Genomic DNA, 20,060 nt, shown 5'->3' with positions numbered 1-20,060 from the left:
AGAAGAAGCTAGCAGGAGGGGAAGAATGAAGGGGGGAAATCGGTGGGGGGAGACGAACCATGAGAGACGATGGACTCTGAAAAACAAACTGAGGGTTCTAGAGGGGAGGGGGTGGGGGGATGGGTTAGCCTGGTGATGGGTATTAAAGAGGGCACGTTCTGCGTGGAGCACTGGGTGTTATGCACAAACAATGAATCATGGAACACTACATCCAAAACTAATGATGTCATGTATGGTGATTAACATAACATAATGAAAAAAAAATGTCCCAGTCTGGGCAATAAATTAAATGATGACCCTAGGTCTAATGGAAAAATCCATCGGTCGGTGAATCAAGAAGACCCAACTGTCAGAAAATTTATGTGAGAATCTGGGCTCTTAGCCTCTTTGCATCCTAGCTCCTTTCATCTTTCAAATGGATAGTTCGTCCAAATCCAATTTAAATTCATGTCAACATCTATTTGTGTACTATGTACACAGCATTCCTGAAGACGCCTGAAGGTATGCAAAGATCAAATAGGATGTTTGTCTTCACCAAAAATTTTTATTTTGTTGGGATAAAAAACATAGTGGGCGGTGGATGGGTAAGATGTACTAGAAATACAAGAGAATGTCCGGTCCTCAATAATTTCATGGTTTAGTAGAAGAGACCACGAAAGACCAAGAGTCACCACCAGACAAAATGTGCTGGGCAGAATGTAGGGAAGAAGTAGGTGTGAGGTCATTCAGTTGTATACTCAAAGAAGACTTTCTGGAGGAGATGGATTTTGAGCTGGTCTTGAGAGAAGAAGCATAATGGGAAGAGCAATGGTTTGAATTAAACAGACCAGAGTTTAAATGCTAGTTCTAGCCCTGGTTGTATATTATGAATACATTGCTTAACTTTGTTGAGCCTCTGGTTCTTCATCTGTAAAACAGAGACAAAAATTCTTTCAGTGACTTAAATGTGGGAATAGATGCACCCTGTTGAGTAATAATAAATGACAGCCATTCTTTTCATGGTCACAGAGGACCTGGAATGATATTCTAGGTGTATAGTCTGAGTGAGCATAATCACAGGCACTGGGAAGTAGAAAGTGTGCTGAAAGTCAGCGAACAGTGCTGTTGGCTGGAGTTGAGGGTTTATGTTGGAGGCAGTGGGACATTCAAGTGGACTCAGACTCACGCCTTGGCCCATATGCATTTGTCCTCAGCAAGGTATTTCTGACGTTTTCACAGGCCTGTTACTTCATGTGTTCTTGCAAATTAGATTTGAGCACCCTAAAAACCCTAGGAGGTTAGTACAATTTTGTCTAGAGCTAGACTTGAACTGGAAAAACCATCTTGACACCTGTCTATAACATCCCAAAGCAGTTATTGTTAATCTGGACGTCATGCTGGAGACTAGCTAATAAATGTGACTTTTGGCTGGTAGTTAGAAATATCACCAAAGAACTGCCTTAAACAGCTCGCCTTTTTGGACTTATGAGATAGTTTATATAGATCTACATAATTGCCAAAGGCATTCTTAATGTGATAGTGAAGAGCTAGATTATAGCATCAACAATGCAGCTCAAATCCTGGACTGCAGGGCAGAGAGAGCCGCTCAGCCCTGACGCTGGAGGCTTCCTCAGTTACTGATGAGGGTTTCTTTGGGATAGCAAAGGGGTTGACGCCACGGAGCTCTGGGGCTCAGGAAGGAAACAAGGAGCAGAATTTAGCAAAAACATCAGTTGTGAAATCTCTGCTGCTTTTTTGGAGGGTTTCTTATCTCTTCCTGATAGTTATATCCAGAATTTTAGTACTTTCACATTGTACTCACTCATTAGTTCATCTTCTTTGTATTTTTATTTTTAATAAAAATAACAAATGACTCTTTTAATAACACAGATTATTTGACTATTATAACTTAGTATATTATCTCATTAATATATTAAACTATATTAAAATACATTAATATCAAGAATAAACTTTTTAATAAATAGGACTCATGTTGGGGGAGGCAGGTTAAGAATCACTATTATAATTTTACAGAGGAGGATGTTGAAGTTCAAAAATTTGAGATCTGACTGCCAACCCATAGCTATAAGTGGTTGGATTCCAAAATGAATGTGTAGTTCTTCACCCTGGTGAAAGGGTCATCCGGTGGGAAGAGCTCTACATGGGAAGACAGGAAATCTGAGTATTATTTCCAGTGTCACCACTTTCTACTCCTGTATCATTGGGCAAAATACCACATCTCATCTATGAAACGCTGATAACATTTGCTTTGCGTACCTCACAGGAATATTGTGAAGTTCATGTTAGAAAATGGATGCGGAAGCATTTCATAAGCTATGAAGCATTATGCAAATGAATGCAAATGCAGGCAATGTTAATTACTAAATTATTCACAGAGTCTTATTTCATTAATACCCTTACTGCTTTCTACAGCTCTTTTGAGAATTCCACTGCCAGTTATGTGAAGGCCGAGGGAATTGAGTGAACTTGTGTCTGTCATTTATTCTACTAGGAAACATTCACTGTGTGTCAGCCATCGCACTGGACACAGAAGAATGCCAAGGTGAGTAAAATGTGACCTCTACCTTCCTGGATCTTACAGTCTGGTTAAGGGAGATAATACTTAGGCTAAGGTGTGTATGATACTTCTAATCCAAAATTTTAAGTGCCATTTTGTGGATAATGATTAAGAGCTAAGCACTATGCTATTTCCTAGAGATATAAAAATTAATAAAGCACAGTCTTTGAACTCAATATCACAGTCTAATGGGGGACGCAGATAAATAAGGAAACAGGGTTAATAGCAAGCAGAGGCAAAGGGGAGGTGAACCAGGCCAAGACTTCAAATTCAGATGGAACGTGGGTCCCAGATTCTACGAATCAGTTTTCCTGTATGAAAAATGGGACTAAAAATACCTTCTTATCCTGGCTGAGAATCTCTGCAACTTTGGAACTCAAAAGAAAAATAAAAAGATTCCTTTAAGGAATTAAATAAGATGTATACCAAGGTTTTCATCACAGAATAAGTACTGAAAAACAGTGATACATTCAAACACTGATACATTTGAAAGTGGCAGTGTGTCTCAGGTACTAAATGCACCATGTGACGTTTCTGGGCTTATGGGTGGCTGATGGTTATTTCCTGACATGCCCACACAACGCTGATTTGAGTCCGCTCAGGGTGGTGTTATGTTCCCAGTAGATTGAACAACTAGGAACTGAATTCAGATAGGGAATGGAAAACATTTTATTAATGGGCATAGATATTGTATATGGTCTTTCTATAGTTCAGAGAAAATGCTAGAGCCTTCTTCGATCTCCTTGGAAGGAAGAAAAATTGCAGATCTCCCTATCTTTATCTTTGGAGAATCTTTCCTGGGGCAGGAAAATGGGGATAGCCTGTTGTTCCAGAAGCTGACTTTAGAAAGAACAATCTACTGCTTGCGGAGGTTTTACCTGGACTGATTCACCTATTGAGAACATGGCAAAGAGAGGCTGCATATTTTAGCACTTACCGGATGCCTAGAGACAGGAAACTGTGGTATGTCCATGCTTCTTTAAGATCTCAACAATACTCCGGAGGTTTCATTAAATTTATCCGAAGTAGTATGGTTTGGTTTGGTTATTACTATTGTAAATAGTTGTATTTTAGTTGTCAATTGCTAGGTTACAAACTACCTCAAAATTTAGTGGCTTAGAACAATGATTTTATATTGTTTTAATTTGTCTTGCATTTCCGTGGATAGACTTGGTTCGGCTGGGTGATTCTCAGAGTTGATCATGAGGTTGCCACCAAATAGCGGCTGGGACTGGAGTCATCCGAAGGTTCCGTTGGCTTCACATGCAAGATGAATGACTCACATGGCTGGCAGTTGATCCTGGGAACTAGCTCAACTAGGACTGTCTACTAATGTGTCTGCATGTGACCTCTTCATCCTCCAATACAGTCTAGAATAAATATGGTAAGAATAGACATCTATGCCTTCTTCTTGATCTTAGGAGGAAAAGCATTCACTATTTTGTAATTAGTAATGATTACAGGTTTAGGTTTTATGTGGATGTCCTTCATCAGAATGAGGAATTTTCCATCTATTCTTAGTTTCCTGAGAGCTTTTCTTATGAATGAGTGTGGAATTTTGTCAAAGCCTTTTTATTTGCAATCATCATAATTGCCATATTCTTTCTCCTTTAGTGTACTAATTGAAAATTACATTGATTTTTGAATACTCAGCCAGCATTATATCCCTGAGGAAAAAACCTATTTGGTCATAATGTATATCCTTTTTATATACTGGATTCAACTTGCTAATACTTTGCTACGGATTTCTGTGTCTGTGTTCATTAGGAATACTGAGAAGGACTTCTCTTTCTTTTTTTTCCTATCGTCTGTGCTTTTTTTTTTTCTCTGCCTCAATCAGAGTAATACTCAGAGTAAGTGGGAAAGCACTCCCTCCTCTTCTAGTTTTTAAATATTTTGTATAGAATTGGCATTACATTTTCTTTAAATGTTTGTCAAAACACCCGTGGGAAAAATCATCTGGGACTGATCTTTTCTTTGTGGAAGTGTTTATAACTACAAATTAATTTAAAAGATAGGTATAGAGCTATTCTTGTTGCCTATTTCTCCCTGAACGAGCTTTCATAGTTTGTGTTTTTTACAGGTTTGTCCATTTGATCTAAGTTGTGATCAAGTTGGCATAAAGTTGTTCAAAATATTCTATTTCTATTTTAATTTTTATAGGATCTGTTATAATATCACCTTTCTCATTTTGTCAAACACTTCTTCTACATCAATTGAAATGATCATCTGCTTTCTTCCCACCTTTCATTCTGTTAATGTGGTGTATTACATTTATTGATTTTTTGTTTATGAAACTACCCTTACATTCCAGGAATAAATCTCACTTGGTCTTGGTGTATAATTTTTTAAATATGCTGTCAAATTCAGTTTCCTAGCATTTTGTTGTGGATTTTTGCATCACTATTCATAAGCTACTACAGGGTCTGTAGGTTTTTTTTCCTTGTAGTGTCTTTGTCTGGTTTTGTTTTCAGTATAATGGTGGCCTCATAGAATGAGTTAAGAAGTGTTCCTGCTTCTTCAGTTTCTTCTAAGAGTTTGAGGAGGATTGGTGATAATTTTTTAAACCAGTGAAACCATCTGGTTGTGAGATTTTTCTTTGTTGGGAAGTGGAAGTTTCTGATTACTGATTCAATCTCCTTACTAGTTTTAAGTCTATTTGGATTTTCTGTTTCTTCATAATTTAGTTTTGGTAGGTCATGTGTTTCTCAGATTTTGTCCTATACATCAGGTTATCCAATTCTTTGGCATATAGTTGTTTATAACACACTTTAAAAATTCTTTTCACTCCTGTTGGTAGCAATGTCTCCTCTTTCATTTCTGATTTTAGTTAAGTCTTATTTCTTTTCTTCTTAATCAATCCAGGTAAGTTTGTTGATATTTTCAAAGAACTCACTCTTAGTTTTATTGATTTTCTCTACTGCTTCTCTAGTCTCTATTTCTTATCACTCTTTTAATCTTTATTATTAGTAGTAGTAACCTGCCTCCTGCACAGCAGGCAGTGCGTCAGTCTCATATTATTATTAGTAGTAGTAATCCTTATTATTATTATTTCTTTCTGCTCTCTTTGGGCTTTGTTTTTATTGTTCTAGTTCCTTAGGTTGTAAAGTTGGTTGTTGATTTGAGACTTTTTTTCTTATTTATTTATTTGTTTCAAGTTTTTATTTAAATTCCAGTTAGTTAACATATGGTGCAATATTAGTTTCAGGAGTAAAATTTAGTGATTCATCACTTTCATGCAACACCTAGTGCTCATCACAAGTGCCCTCCTTAATGCCCATCACCCATTTAACCCATCCCTGGGCCCACTTCCCTTCCAGAAACCCTCAGTTTGTTCTCTATAGTTAAGAGTCATTTTATGGTTTGCCTCTTATTCTCTTTATTTTTTTCCACTCTGTTCATCTGTTTCACTTCTTAAATTCCACATATGAGTGAGATCATCTGGTATTTGTCTTTCCCTGATTGATTTATTTCACTTACCACAATACACTCTAGCTCCATCCCTATTGTTGCAAATGGCAAGATTTCATTCTTTTTATTGGCTGAGTAATATTCCATTGTGTGTGTTTATATATATATATGTGTGTGTGTGTGTATATATACCACAATTTCTTTATCCATTAATCAGTCAATGGAGATTTGGGCTGCTTCTATAATTTGGCTATTGTTTGATAATGTTGCTATAAACATGGGGGTGCATGCGTCCCTTCAAATCAATATTTTTATATTCTTTGGGTAAATACCTAGTAGTACAATTGCCGGATCATAGGGTAGTTCTATTTTTAATTTTTTGAGGAAACTCTGTACTGTTTTCTAGCATGGCTGTCCCAGCTTGCATTCCCACCAACAGTGTGAGAGGATTATCTTTTCTTCACTTCCTTGTCAACATCTGTTGTTTCCTGAGTTGTTAATTTTAGCCATTTTTACAGGTGTGAGGTGTATCTCATCGTGGTTTTGATTTGTATTTCCCTGATGATGAGTGATGTTGAGCATCTTTTCATGTGTCTCTTGGCCATTGGTGTGTCTTCTTTGAAAAAATGTCTGTTCATGTCCTCTGCCAGTTTCCTGACTGGATTATTTGTTTTTTGGGTATTGAGTTTGATAAGTTCTTTATATATTTTGAGTACAAACCCTTTATCAGATATGCCATTTGCAAATATCTCCTCCCATCCCAAAGGTTGCTTTTTAGTTCTGTTCCTTTGCTGTGCAGAAGTTTTTTTTTATCTTGATGAAATACCAATAGTTCATTTTTGCTTTGCCTCCAGAGACATATCTAGTAAGAAGTTGCTATGGCTGATGTCAAAGAGGATGCTGCTTGTGTTTTCCTCTAGGATTTTGATGGTTTCCTGTCTTATATTTAAGTCTTTCATCCATTTTGAATTTATTTTTGTGTATGGTGGAAGAAAGTGGTCCAGTTTCATTCTTCTACATGTTGCTGCCCAGTTTTCCCAACACCATTTGTTGAAGAGACTGTCTTTTTTCCATTGGACATTATTTCCTGCTTTGTCTAAGATTAGTTGACCTCCTAGCAGTGGGTCCATTTCTGGGTTTTCTATTCTGTCTTATTGGTCTATGTGTCTGTTTTTGTGCCAGTACCATACTGTCTTGATGGTTACAGCTTTGTAATACAGTTTGAAGTCCAGAATTGTGATGCCTCCAGCTTTGCTTTTCTTTTCAAGATTGCTTTGGCTACTCAGGGTCTTTTGTGGCTCCATACAGATTTTAGGAATTTTTGTTCTAGCTCTGTGAAAAATGTTGTTGGTATTTTGATAAGGATTGCATTAAATGTGTAGATTGCTTTGGGTAATATAGACATTTTAACAATATTCTTCCAAACCAAGAGCATGGAATATTTTTTCCATTTCTCTGTGTCCTCTTCAATTTCTTTCATCGGTGTTCTATAGTTTTAAATCTTTTACCTCTTTGGTTAGGTTTATTCCTAAGTATCTTATGGTTTTTGGTGCAATTATAAATAAAATCAGTTCCTTGATTTCTTTCTGCTGCTTCATTGTTGGCCTATAGAAATGCAACAGATTTTTATACATTGATTTTGTATCCTGTGAATTTACTGAATTCATGTATCAGTTCGAGCAATCTTTTGGTGGAGTCTTTTGAGTTTTCTATATAGAGTATCATGTCATCTGCAAATAGTGAAGGTTTTGACTTCTTCCTTGCTATTTTGGATGCCTTTTATTTCTTTGTGTTGTCTGATTGCTGTGGCTAGGGCCTCCAGTACTATGTTAAATAACAGTGCTGAGAGTGCACAGCCTTGTCTTGTTCCTGACCATAGAGGAAAGGCATGGAAGCATTGTTTATAAATATGAAATGGCTCTTGACCTAAATATCCACAAACAGGATAATGGATAAATACATTGCAGCATTATTTGTGAAATAGAGTAATATACCTGAGTTAAAAATCAATGGACTGGAACTATAATATAGTCATATTAAAAAACATAGAATGTAGATCAAATACAGCAAATTATAGACTGACACCATTTGTATGCATCTGAAAATATTTGCAACCATGCTGTATTCTATTTATGAGTACATACAGAGGTAACATTAAGATAAAACACCGTAAGAGGATTAACAACAAAAGCAAGATAGTGGTTAATTCCTGGGAGTGCTGGGAAGGCAATGAGTTTGGGATCTTCTGTTTTGTTTTCTTTCTTTAAAAGCAATCTGAAGAATGTATTGCAAAATAATGGGGGTGGGGGAAGAAGTAAAAAAAAAAAAAAAAAAAGAAGGCTAACGTGTATGAGGTACTTACTCTGTGCCAGACACACAGGTCAAATAACAGGACCCAGACTACCTGAGAGTGAGTGGCAGAGCTGGGCTTTGAACCTGGGGCATCTCGCTGTGGAATTTGTGTTTTTTACCTGCTGCACTCTCCTGCATTTTGTTAGAATTTAATAGAGTTGGGCAGCGGGTATAGAAAAATTTATTTTTTCTGTAATTCTCTGTATGTTTGAAGTGTTTCAGAAAACAAAGCAGAATAAAATTAGACCAAGGGAATTAGACCAAGTGATTAAAAATAGTATTTTATATGCAACTTAAATTGTAACTGTGAAATATTTACTACATCGAATGAAACTGGATCACTTCTCAGCTTTTTCTCTTGCCTCCTCTGCTTATGTTTTAAATGTTGGTGCTCTCTTTTCCCTCTGTCTCCATCTCTTCTCAATCACCTTAGCTGATTCCATGAGTAAAACATAGTAGACTACTCAATAACAATCACAGAATGAATAAATACAGAAGTAGATTCGTATTCCACCTTGATATAAGTGATAGATAACCTCTGGATATATAGCTTTAGGGTGGTGCTCTATTTCCTGACCCAAGGATAGCTACAGACCCCAAATCTAGTTGCTTATTTGCAGGATTCCTGGTGTTAAAAGCATATTCACATTTGAATTTATCTTCATTCCAAAACTCATTTCTCAGTGAATGACAACATCACCCACCCGGTTGTCCCAGATACAAGTCTTAGGTCACCATGGGTCTCTTCCCTTCCCATTCCTGTTCATATTCTGTCAACTTTATCTGTTTATCTTTCAAATCAGTTTATTTTTCCTTGTCCACACTGCCATTATTTTATATTATGTCATCATCATCATCATCATCACACTTCTGATAACTTTAGCATCCTTTTAATTTGTCTTAGAGTCTTGCCTCTTCCAATTCTTTCTTTATATTACAGCCAGTGCAACATTTGCATACGCCACATCTGATCACTTCACTTTATATTTCCTCCCTGGGTTAGCTCATCTGCTTCTAGTATCAGTCGTTACCTGCTCACGCTTTCTATCTCCCTCTCCCTCTCTCTCCCTCCCTCCCTCCCTCCCTCTCTTTCTCTCTCTCCCTATCTATCATCTATGTATCTATCTAATCTCAGAAATCAGTGCCTAATTGACATTTCTACTTAGCTCTCTCAATAACAGCTAAATCTCAGCATGTTTCAGACTGAACTCAAGTTTTCCCCAGGACTGGTCCAGAGTTGCCATCTCAGTAAATGACAACACCATCCACCCAGTTATATAAGACAGAAACCTCTCTCACCCATGAAAGTCCTGTTATTTTGATACCCAAGTCTGAAAATCTGATCTTTCCTGCCATCATCAAAGTCCAGGTTTCCATCCTCTCTGTCCAGTCTCAAAGCTAGTGTCCTCAAAACTTCACATGTCTGAGGGCACGTGATCTGATGAGCATTGGGTGTTATATGCAACTAATGAATCATTGAACACTACATCAAAAACTAATGACGTACAATATGTTGGCTAATTGAATTTAAAATAAAAATTTTTTAAAAAGTTCATGTCTCCCTTAGTCCATTCTCCACAACTGCAACCAGACAAATCTTTTGAGAAGCTAAATTGCAGTCATGTATCTCTTGCATCTCTTTTGGCACCTGGATTAAAAGCATCCCTAGCTTCCTGTTACTCCCACAATAAAGGCTATAGTCTCAATCACTGGATACAGGTCTCTCTGCATGGGAAGGCTCCTTCCCATTTCTTCAGCTTAACCTCTCTCCATATTCCCTTGAGCTTCTGGGGTTCAAGACACCTGACCTTCTTTCAGTCTCTCAGTCAAGCTATGCAACATCCTTCCTCAAGGTCTTTCTTTGCTCAAGTTTTTCTCTTGGCCTGGAACTCTCTTCTTATCCCTAACCTACTTTCCATAGTTATGGCTGCTCTTCTTTCAGATCTCAGCGCCTTGCTGCTTCCTCACAGAAACCTCGCAGCACCATGCAGGTCCCTTTCATAGCACCGATACTGTTGCAGTATTATATTGCGTGTTCGTTTCTATTGATGGTTGACTCTCCCATTAGATAGTGGGCATCTCCAAGAAAGAATATTGAATTTCAGGTTTTAGCAACTCTATTTTAAAACCCCAGCATAGAAAGGTATCTGGCACACTGTCCTTTAAATGTTCAATAAGCATTTGTTGAATGAATGATTGCATAATTTGCTAGTCTTAACTGAGTGCTGACTATGTGCTAGGCAATGTCCTGATCACTCAGTGATACCTTATTGGCCTCAGGACAAAATACAAATTCCTTAATATAAGACTCTGCCCTTCATGATCTGGCCCCCATCTGGTGCTCCAGCCACATTTCTTAATGCTTCTCCATTTCCTCTCCTTTAATTCTCAGCCTCTTTTCCTCTCCTTCAATTCTCAGACTTTAAACTCCTGGCAGCTCCTGAATACGTTATACTTCCTCTTCTTGGCCTTTGCATATATTTCTTCCTAGAAACCTTTCTTACTCTTCTGGCCAAATTTTACAAAATTATAGTATCTTGTTCTGAATTTTCCTTTCTGAGGCCAGTTCCTCTGAACTCTCCGGCAGGATTTCTTGCCCTCCCAAGAGACCCCCTCCGCCCAGGTATCCTATTCTCACCTACTTAGTAGTAGTATTCTTTATTTTTGATTGAAATTGAGCATTCTCTTCTTGGTCTCTTAATGGGAAGTTTTGTTAGCATAGGGATTCAGTCGCATTTCTCACTCTATCTTCAGTGCATAACATTGTGCCTGGCACACAGTCAGCACTGAATAAATGCTTGTTGAGAGACCACACGAATGAGGTTGCTTTTGGCCTCCAGGAATGTACAGCTTGCTTTAAGGCAGATTTTAGGCCAATGCGTAAGGGCTCTCTGGGGGCTTCGGGAGCTTCCATGAGTGATATTACCCCAGCACGAGCCAGAGAACTCTAGATGCCTATTCAGCTTTAACAGCTCAAGTCCTTCCAGTAAGTCCTACCCCACTGAAATGGACGCTCCAGATTGAAAGAGTTTCTTATCCAGCAGGATTCGCTGGCAGGGCTAACTGGCTTGGGTCACTGGGTAACCTAGCAGGGAGTCGTTATGTTCTTGGTACAGGTCAGAAGCATGCTCAGAATGGGGCTCATGTTGTTTTGCCTCTTTTTAGCTTCCTCCTTTTCCTTTTGCATTCCTGAACTCAAAAAATTGGTTATCCGTTGTTTAGTTCCTATGGGTCCTTGCTTTCAATGAACTGTTCTGTCTTTTAACCAGGACTTGTGCCCCGGGTGGTCAAACCCCAACATCCACGGCGTTAGTTATCATCTAATACTGCTACAGGTGTCATGGCTTTTTACTTGTGCTGATGGGTTTAACCTAGGAGTGTGTATGTATTTTAAGAAATATATTGAGGATCTCATAAATTTCAAAAGTCCTTAGTATCCTAAATGGCAGAATTCAGGTGCTATGCCAAAGTTTTAAGGAATATTTCAGACTAACATGTCCCTGAAGTCATTTCTAAGACTATCCCTGCCTGGGAATCTCCTCCCAGCTGTGGTAGCCATGGGGAAGTACCTCTTAGGGTCTCCCTTAAAGAAAACCACTCTTTATTCATCCCTGGAGTGTGGTTAGCTGACAGCTTCTAACTGTTAGCTTCATCAAGGTCTGCCTCAGCTCTGGCTGTGGTCATACTATTCTTAGGCTGGATATTGGCCAAAGGCTAAACAAGGCAGTAGTATAAGGGCCTAGGCATTTATGCCCACTTTGGGATTTCTCTGATGGGCAATTTTTGTTCTGGAGCTCCCTATTGTGCTGGCAAAGCATCATTAGATTGACATCCCCTTGACAGCTCTCCCTGCCTGATCCTGCTTCTTCCCTCTTCCCTTCACAAATATTACTGATCAATAAACCTTTGCACTCTTAACGCCATATCAGTTCATTGACAACTCAAGGAACTTCCTTGAGAATTCAATTGGTGACACTGACTGTATAGAGTGTTCATAATTTCAGTGTATGCAATAGGCATTTTGGTGGCATGACGGGCTAGAAGGCAAGGGGGGAGAAGTATTGCTACTATCCTTGCTTCTCTGATTTTGGGTATTGACAAGCAAAAATGATGTGTAGGGTCTCTGTTGGGGAGAGGAATAACATAGGCAGACTCAAGACTGTCACTGGCTGACTGTGCTCCCAGGTGCTTTGTATTTGACAGAACTTCAGGGCTTGGTGGAGAGAGTTGAGGCTAAAAAGGTAGTTTGAGGTCAGCCTTGGATATCATGCTAAGGAGAATGGGTTTTATTTTATAAGGATTGGAAACAAGGTCATGCTTAATGTACTTTGTGGGATTATCTGGTTTGGGCCCACATTGGGATTTATGCATTAAATCTATCTAAGCAGGAGCTAATTAAAAGCAGGTATTTTGTATTTGGGTTTACCTTGGAAATTTGATTTTTAAACATAGGATTAGGTGGGAGGAGGAAGCACATTTCAGGCTGTGGAGTAAGCTGTGTTTAATGCCCTCTGATCCTCGTACAGCCTGTCAGCATCTTTCAAACTTCCAGGTTCTTTAGGGATGACACAGGGGCAATACTATCACCAAATGTATATTGCATTCTGGGTGGGGCTCTTCCTTGAGTCCCTTCTACATTCTTTTTTTTTTTTTTAAGATGTTATTTATTTATTTGACAGAGAGAAAGACAGCGAGAGACAGAACACGAGCAGGGGGAGTGGGAGAGGGAGAAGCAGGCTTCCCACGGAGCCAGGAGCCCGATGCGGGACTCGATCCCAGGAGCCTGGGATCATGACCTGAGCCGAAGGCAGATGCTTAACAATTGAGCCACCCAGGTTGTCCTCCCTTCTACTTTCTGACCTGAAGAATAAACATCCAGAAGTTGACCTGAAAGGCCTGAAATTAGGGTTGCCAGATTTAACAACAACAACAAATCAAACTCAGAAGAAATAATATCGGACCGTAAAATATACTTACACACACACATGTATAACATACTTATTTTAAAAATATTCATTGCTTAACTGAAACTCAAATTTAACTAGGCATCTGGCATTTTATTTTGTACCCTCTCTTTGCTGCTTTCACTTTGGGGACCTAGATCTAGTCTTAAAGGAAACCAGGTCCTTTCAGTTCCTTTCCTCCCTCTGGATTTCCTTCTGTGCCCAGTTGATTTCCAAAGACTGAGCTGCTTCCCCATACCACTCAGCTCCCAATCCCAAAAGGCTCCACTAGAGAGAGGGTTGCCGGAACCACCCCCTCCCCGTCCCGATCACCACCGCACCTGCGCTTCCCTTAGCACAGAATCGTAGCGAAGTGATTCAGAGCAGTGAGGCCAAACTCAAGAGACCTGTCATTGCCCTGAGTTAGGCCTTCCTCTCCAAAGGATCTTGGGCAGGTAAGGCAACCACCCTCTTTGACTCTGACCTTTCTCATCTGTACAATAAAATTCCTAGTGTTCCCGGGGGGGTTAAACGTACTAGTCCTGCCCCTAGTATAGCCTTGGCTGTCAGGGGTGCTCAAGCCCTGTGGGCTGCTACTTCCGTTATTCTTCTTACTCCTCTGCCTCAGGATAAGGCCTCACACATGGTACAAGCTTAATGCCTGTTTGCTGAATGAGTCAATGAATTGACTCATTGGCATGTTGGGGAGAGGAATAACATAGGCAGACTCAAGACTGTCACTGGTTGACTGTGCTCCCGGGTGCTTTGTGTTTGACAGAACTTCAGGGCTTGGTGGAGAGAGTTGAGGCTAAAAAGGTAGTCTGAGGTCAGCCTCTGGGGAAATACGGAAATACCATTAATCTCACTGAGGAAAATGGGTGGGGTTCAAGATAGCGTGTGGGTCCAACGGAGTCTGAAAACAGACTCCAGGGACAGGCATGAACACAGGTGCCAGACAGGGGTGAGGAAGGAGCAGGACAAGGGGAGAAGTAGCTGTGTGCAAGAACTGATATGGAAGTAAGCCCTGGAAGTAGGGGCGTCAATGACCAAAGAGAAGCCAGGGCCGTTATGGCCCCTAGAGCCCAACAGGGTCTGCCATATTCTCTTAAGTCAGTACAAGTGTACAAATCAAACAAGCTGACTACTCATACAGTTTGAAGGACCCTCCTTGGTCCGATAGCCTTCCCCAGGATTAATTGTCCCTGTCTCAGTCAACCATACAATTTATTATCTACACAGGGTACTTATGACACTTAAAGGGGCACTATTATTATTTTAACCTAAATCCCCTCTTTAAAGGTCCCATCTCCAGACACAGTCACATTCTCAGGTACTGGGGTGAGTGCTTCAACATAATGAATTTTGGGAACCTGCAATGGAGGCCAAAACAACATGGTAGATCAGAAAGTTCTATCAGAAATTTTTGAGCATGGGGGTGATATTTACATAAAAGTGGAATAAGAGTGATTGCATCAGCTTCAACTGCTGAATATCCGTGTGGGCCCTCACTAGCTGTGCAGCTATTAAAAAAGAAAAATCGGGGCGCCTGGGTGGCTCAGTCGTTGAGTTTTCTGCCTTCGGCTCGGGTCGTGGTCCTGGGGTCCTGGGATCAAGCCCCGCATCAGGCTCCCTGCTTGGCAGGCAGCCTGCTTCTCCCTCTCCCTCTCCCCCCCCTGCTTGTGTTCCCTCTCTCGCTGTGTCTCTCTCTCTGTCAAATAAATAAATAAATAAAATCTTAAGAAAAAAATCGTCCTCTGTGACTTACTGCTAATCATTGCAAGCTCTGACCACATGATTTAGTCACAGTTGAAAATGCTTTTGAAAATCAATGATTTTGTCCTTTAGCTAGCCATAGCTGCTAATGAATATTCTTCCCAAAGTCTCAGCTAATATAAGTTGTTATTTCAAATTTCAGCAAGGGAACCTCATGATTAGACAGGAACAAAAGGAAAATACAAATTTGAGAATATACATGGCACAACTTGGTACCTTGGTGGGGGCATGGCAGGGAATACTCTGCAGGCAGTTATCTGTCCTTGTCTAATGATGGCTGTTGAGCTACATTGTGTCAGCCACTTTTAAAAGTGGAATTAATTGGGCAATTCTGCAAATGACTGACTCTTATTGGATTTATTGCTTTTTTTTTTTTTTTTTGCACGGAGAATGACTTTTCATTCTAATTGAATGAAAGCCTGTATTGCCAAGTAGTACAAATAAAATGGTCATATGTTCTTTTCATTAAGATAAATGTATTTGTTGAAAACTTGTTTTAGGTACTGTGACTGATGCTGAAGATGTGGAGATTATTAAGAAATGTCAGTTTTCAAGAAATTTCTAGTGTGGTTTGCCATTCACATTCTGGAATAATTATATTCTTAGTACCCAACTCCATCTTCGTCTTCCCAAAGAGCTTTGGTAATGATCTCAATGTAGAATCTTTTTTTTTCCTTCTTTGTATTTTAAAATCTGTTTTATGCATCAAATGTAAAATGACATTGTCCCCATTTTATTAATTTGTGTTTTAAAGATTTTATTTATTTATTTGAGAGATAAAGAGAGAGAGAGGGGGAGAGAAAGCATGAGCAGGGGGAAGTGCAGAGGGAGAGAGTGAAGCCGAGAGCAGAGAGCCCCACACAGGACCCTGGGATCATGATCTGAACTGAAGGCCACCCAGGCACCCCGACATTGTCCCCATTTAAATGCTAACCATTAATCTTTTAAAATTTCAGAACAAAGCATTTACTCAGTATCACTATCATTTATCTATTTAATGGAGGCTACCACTGCATAATTATTTTTGACAATTTAGCCTTCTATTACCTATTTACAATCTGGTTTTAAGTGACTGAGTTTAATGTGAGTTTTCCCCCATTGTCTTAGATATTGTTCCTTATAAGCTTCAGTTGTTCCAGTTTATGAAATCTGTTTCCAACTCTATGGCCATGCTTCCTAGGATTTTTAGTGTATCCATTGCTGAGGCCAATGTGGGTGTAAGTGCAAAGAGGCAATTCATGTTTTGGTTAAACTGAACTTGGGAGATGTGGAAGGCAGACAGAGTGTAGCTTGGTGCACATGGATATGTGTTTTTCCAGACAGTCTAAAAGGAAAAACAAATTAAGTCTAAAGAAAGATCTGAAAGAAAAAGGAGTCTGTACGTTTATTGATTAACACCCTCTTAAGCCAGCTGTGTTCACTTGATTTGTTTGAACTTCAATTTTTGTCTTCTCCATAGTCAATAGTGTCCCAAGTAAAGACACAGAGAACTTACATGCTCCTTATTAAGGACTTAAGAATGACTAATGGTTTCATATATCTTGTATCTAATCAAGGCATGAAGTCATAAGATACAATTACCATTCACAGTAAGACTGCAAGAGAACCTCATTAATGTATATGCTAATTATTTTCCTTCGATGTGGTCATAGTTCTTAACAAGGCTGTAGTTATTATATATAAATATTACCAGGTCTCTTGTGACCTCCTTAATACCATTGGCAGAATCAAAGAGAAGCCTGAAGCATTCTGTGTACTTATGGTCAGACTCCTTATTACTTCTCACTCCCATCATGGTACTCATAATCTCACCACCAATATTAGTCAGTTTCAGCTAAGTCCTCTAACATAGACCCAAAGTTTTAACAGAGTAGATATTTACTTCTCTTTCACATTTCAGTTTAATACAGGTGGGTTTTGGGGCGCCTGAGTGGCTCAGTCGTTAAGCGTCTGCCTTCGGCTCAGGTCGTGATCCCAGGGTCCAGGGATCGAGCCCCGTGTCGGGCTCCCTGCTCAGCCGGGAGTCTGCTTCTCCCTCTCTCACTCCCCCTGCTTGTGTTCCCTCTCTCTCTCTCTCTCTCTCTCTCATCAAATAAATAAATAAAATCTTTAAAAAAAAATACAGGTAGTTTTCTAAGTAGTGATTCTAGGACACAGGCTCCTGTCATTCTAGTTCCATTGTCCAGCAGGGAGTTGGGGTCCTCCCCTGGATCCTCTGTGCCCATACTGTGGGTGGGGAAGAAAGAGTGTGGAAGATTGTGTACATTCATATGGGTTAATGGAAGGAGTGTGTATTGGTTTTCTGTTGTTGCTATAACAAATAACCACAAACTTAGTGACTTAAAACGAGACAATTTTATTATCTGACAGTCTGTAAGTCAGAAGTCCTAAATGGAGGTGTCAGAAGGAGAAAAATTCTGAGCTGTACTTTCTGAACTCACTTTAAATTTATGAATTCTAACCTCAGTGGAGTCAGTGCTGTTCCCAGTCATTCTCAGGTCCAGTGATTCTCAACATTTGTATATATCAGAGTCTCTTGGAGGACTACGTAGAAACATATTTCTAAGTTTCTGATTCAGTGAGTCGGGGTAGAGCTAGAGAATTTGCATTTCTAACAAGTTTTTAGATGCTGCTCATCTAATAACCACACTTCAGGAGCCCCTACAGTAGTCCATTTATTCTTGGATTTCTCTGATTATTTCTCATCTCCTCTGGCCTCAAAGTTCCAACACCTGTTCTATCATCCCCACTTTCGAGATGGTGGTGGCCTTGAGTCCTATCAGTGCTTCTCAAACTGTGAGTGGGGAGGGACAATTTTTCTTTCTTTCTTTTGTTTTTCCTAGTATGTTGCTCACTTTTAATTTCTAAGTTTTAAAAATTTCCAATCTCTTACTTTGTTAAAATATAACAGGTATTTATTCTGGTGTACAAAAAAGGGAAAAGAAAATAAAGAGCAAAACTATAAGCCTAAAATTTTTTTAAAGTTTTTATTTAAATTCCAGTTAGTTAACATACAGAGCACCTGGGTGGCTCAGTTGGTTAAGCACCTGTGTTTGACTCTGATCATGATCTCAGGGTCCTGGGATCAAACCACGTGTCAGGCTCCCTGCTCATCGGGGCGTCTGCTTCTCCCTCTCCCTCTGTAGGCTCTCTCTCTCTCTCTCTCTCTCAGGTGGATAAATAAAATATTAAAAAAATATATATAGTGGGGGGCACCTGGTGGCTCCGTTGCTTGGGTGTCTGCCTTGCAGACACCTCCCAGAGTTCTGGGATCCAGCCCCGTGTGGGGCTCTCTGCTCAGCAGGGAGCCTGCTTCTCCTCACCCTCTGCCTGCCACTCTGCCTACTTGTGCTCTCTCTCTCAAATAAATAAATAAATAAATAAAATCTTTAAAAAAATACAGTCTAATACTATAATATTGTTAAGATTAGATTCAACAGACATCAAACGCTCTGAAAAATTGCCATAATGCTTTCTAAACACATACTCCCAATTTGTGCCTTCATTTCATTGAAAGCCAGAATCCAATGGCTGGTGGATCAGTGTCTGTAGGTCACGGTCTAGTAGCAATGCTCTATATCCCTGAAAATAGAGCAATCAGAAGCGACCTCTCTCATACCCCATTACCACATATCCACCCATCCATCCCCCCAAATATTCCCCATTACTACATGTAAACTATCAACACTTTTAGAAAGAGTCAAGCCCTTTTGTCTACTCAATGCAGTTATTCTAGCAATTCTTTCCTCTTTCTCTCAAATTCCATTTGTTTTCTCTACTACACTATTGCCATCAGAAAAACCACCACCACCACACCAAAAAAAGAGTGGTACATTTTCTCCCTTTAAAAAAATTAAAGCTTTTTGGACCTCTTCTTTCTCTCCAGCTATTTCTCATGTAGCAAAACTCTTCAGAAAAGCTCATAGTCATAACAAACCAAACCAAACCAACAAAACTATGCTCTCATGGGAATTACAGATCCTTCAATCTACTGGAAGTGCTGGTTCAGAATTATATGTGCTGCCAAAGCGAGCATGTGCTGGTTCAAAATTAAACTTGACCTTGTATTGCTAGTGCTCGCCCGCTGTATAGGCATGTAGGTGCTGAAGGATGAGTCCATCTGTCTTCAAAAATGTGTTTTTCACCAGTACCCCAACCCAGTTTCTTCCCCTCCCACTACCAGTTAAACAAGGCTGAGGGGTTTAGTTCGATCATTGTGGTTGCCTTCACCACATCATTAACAAAGACACGAACTGAGCTGGACCCAGCACCAGACCCAGCATCATCTAACCACTCATCTCCCAAGAGGCCCAGTTAATTGCTATTTCCCACACATCTTTCTTTGCAATTTCTGCTTCAATCTGATACAATTTCGATGAATGTTTCAAGTGTGATTTCATTAGACAATGTCAAGTACTTAAAAAAATCAAGATCTATTGCAGTTATGTTTTTCCTTCTTCTGCTTCATAATTTCCAAATTAAAAATAACCACATGTCTGGCATGATTTATCTTTGCATAGTCTTGATCCTCATTGCCCCCAAAACTGTTATCTTCACACATGCCAATATTTCTTTTTTTAAATATGATTTGACTAAAATGGTTGTTGATTTTGCCTTCTGAAATTTATAGAATTGTCGTCTCACATCTTGACTTGTTCCTTTCATTCTTACTCAGTTTCCTATATTTTCCCAGGACATTGTCTTTTCTTTGAAGTGCACTAATGTAATTTATTCTACCTTTCTGTTTAAAGATTTATTTATTTATTTGAAGCGGGGAGGAGGCAGAGGGAGAGAATCTCAAGCAGAGTCTCCACTGAGTGCAGAATCTGACATGGGGCTCAATCTCACGACCCATGAGATCGTGTCCTGATAACCTCAGCTGAAACCAGGAGTCAGATGCTTAACCAACTGAACCATCCAGGCACCCCTAATTTATTCTACTCTCTTCACATTATCTATTTATTTCACAAAGGAATCATCTCTCTGCCCCCCTCTCTCCCACCAAGAAGTATTTTCATTCACCT

Source organism: Callorhinus ursinus, unplaced genomic scaffold (genome assembly GCF_003265705.2).
Source record: "Callorhinus ursinus isolate GAN/ISIS: 27379988/994484 unplaced genomic scaffold, GSC_fseal_2.0 scaffold10, whole genome shotgun sequence".
NCBI classification, from domain to species: Eukaryota; Metazoa; Chordata; class Mammalia; order Carnivora; family Otariidae; genus Callorhinus; species Callorhinus ursinus.
This window is presented reverse-complemented; position numbering follows the sequence as displayed.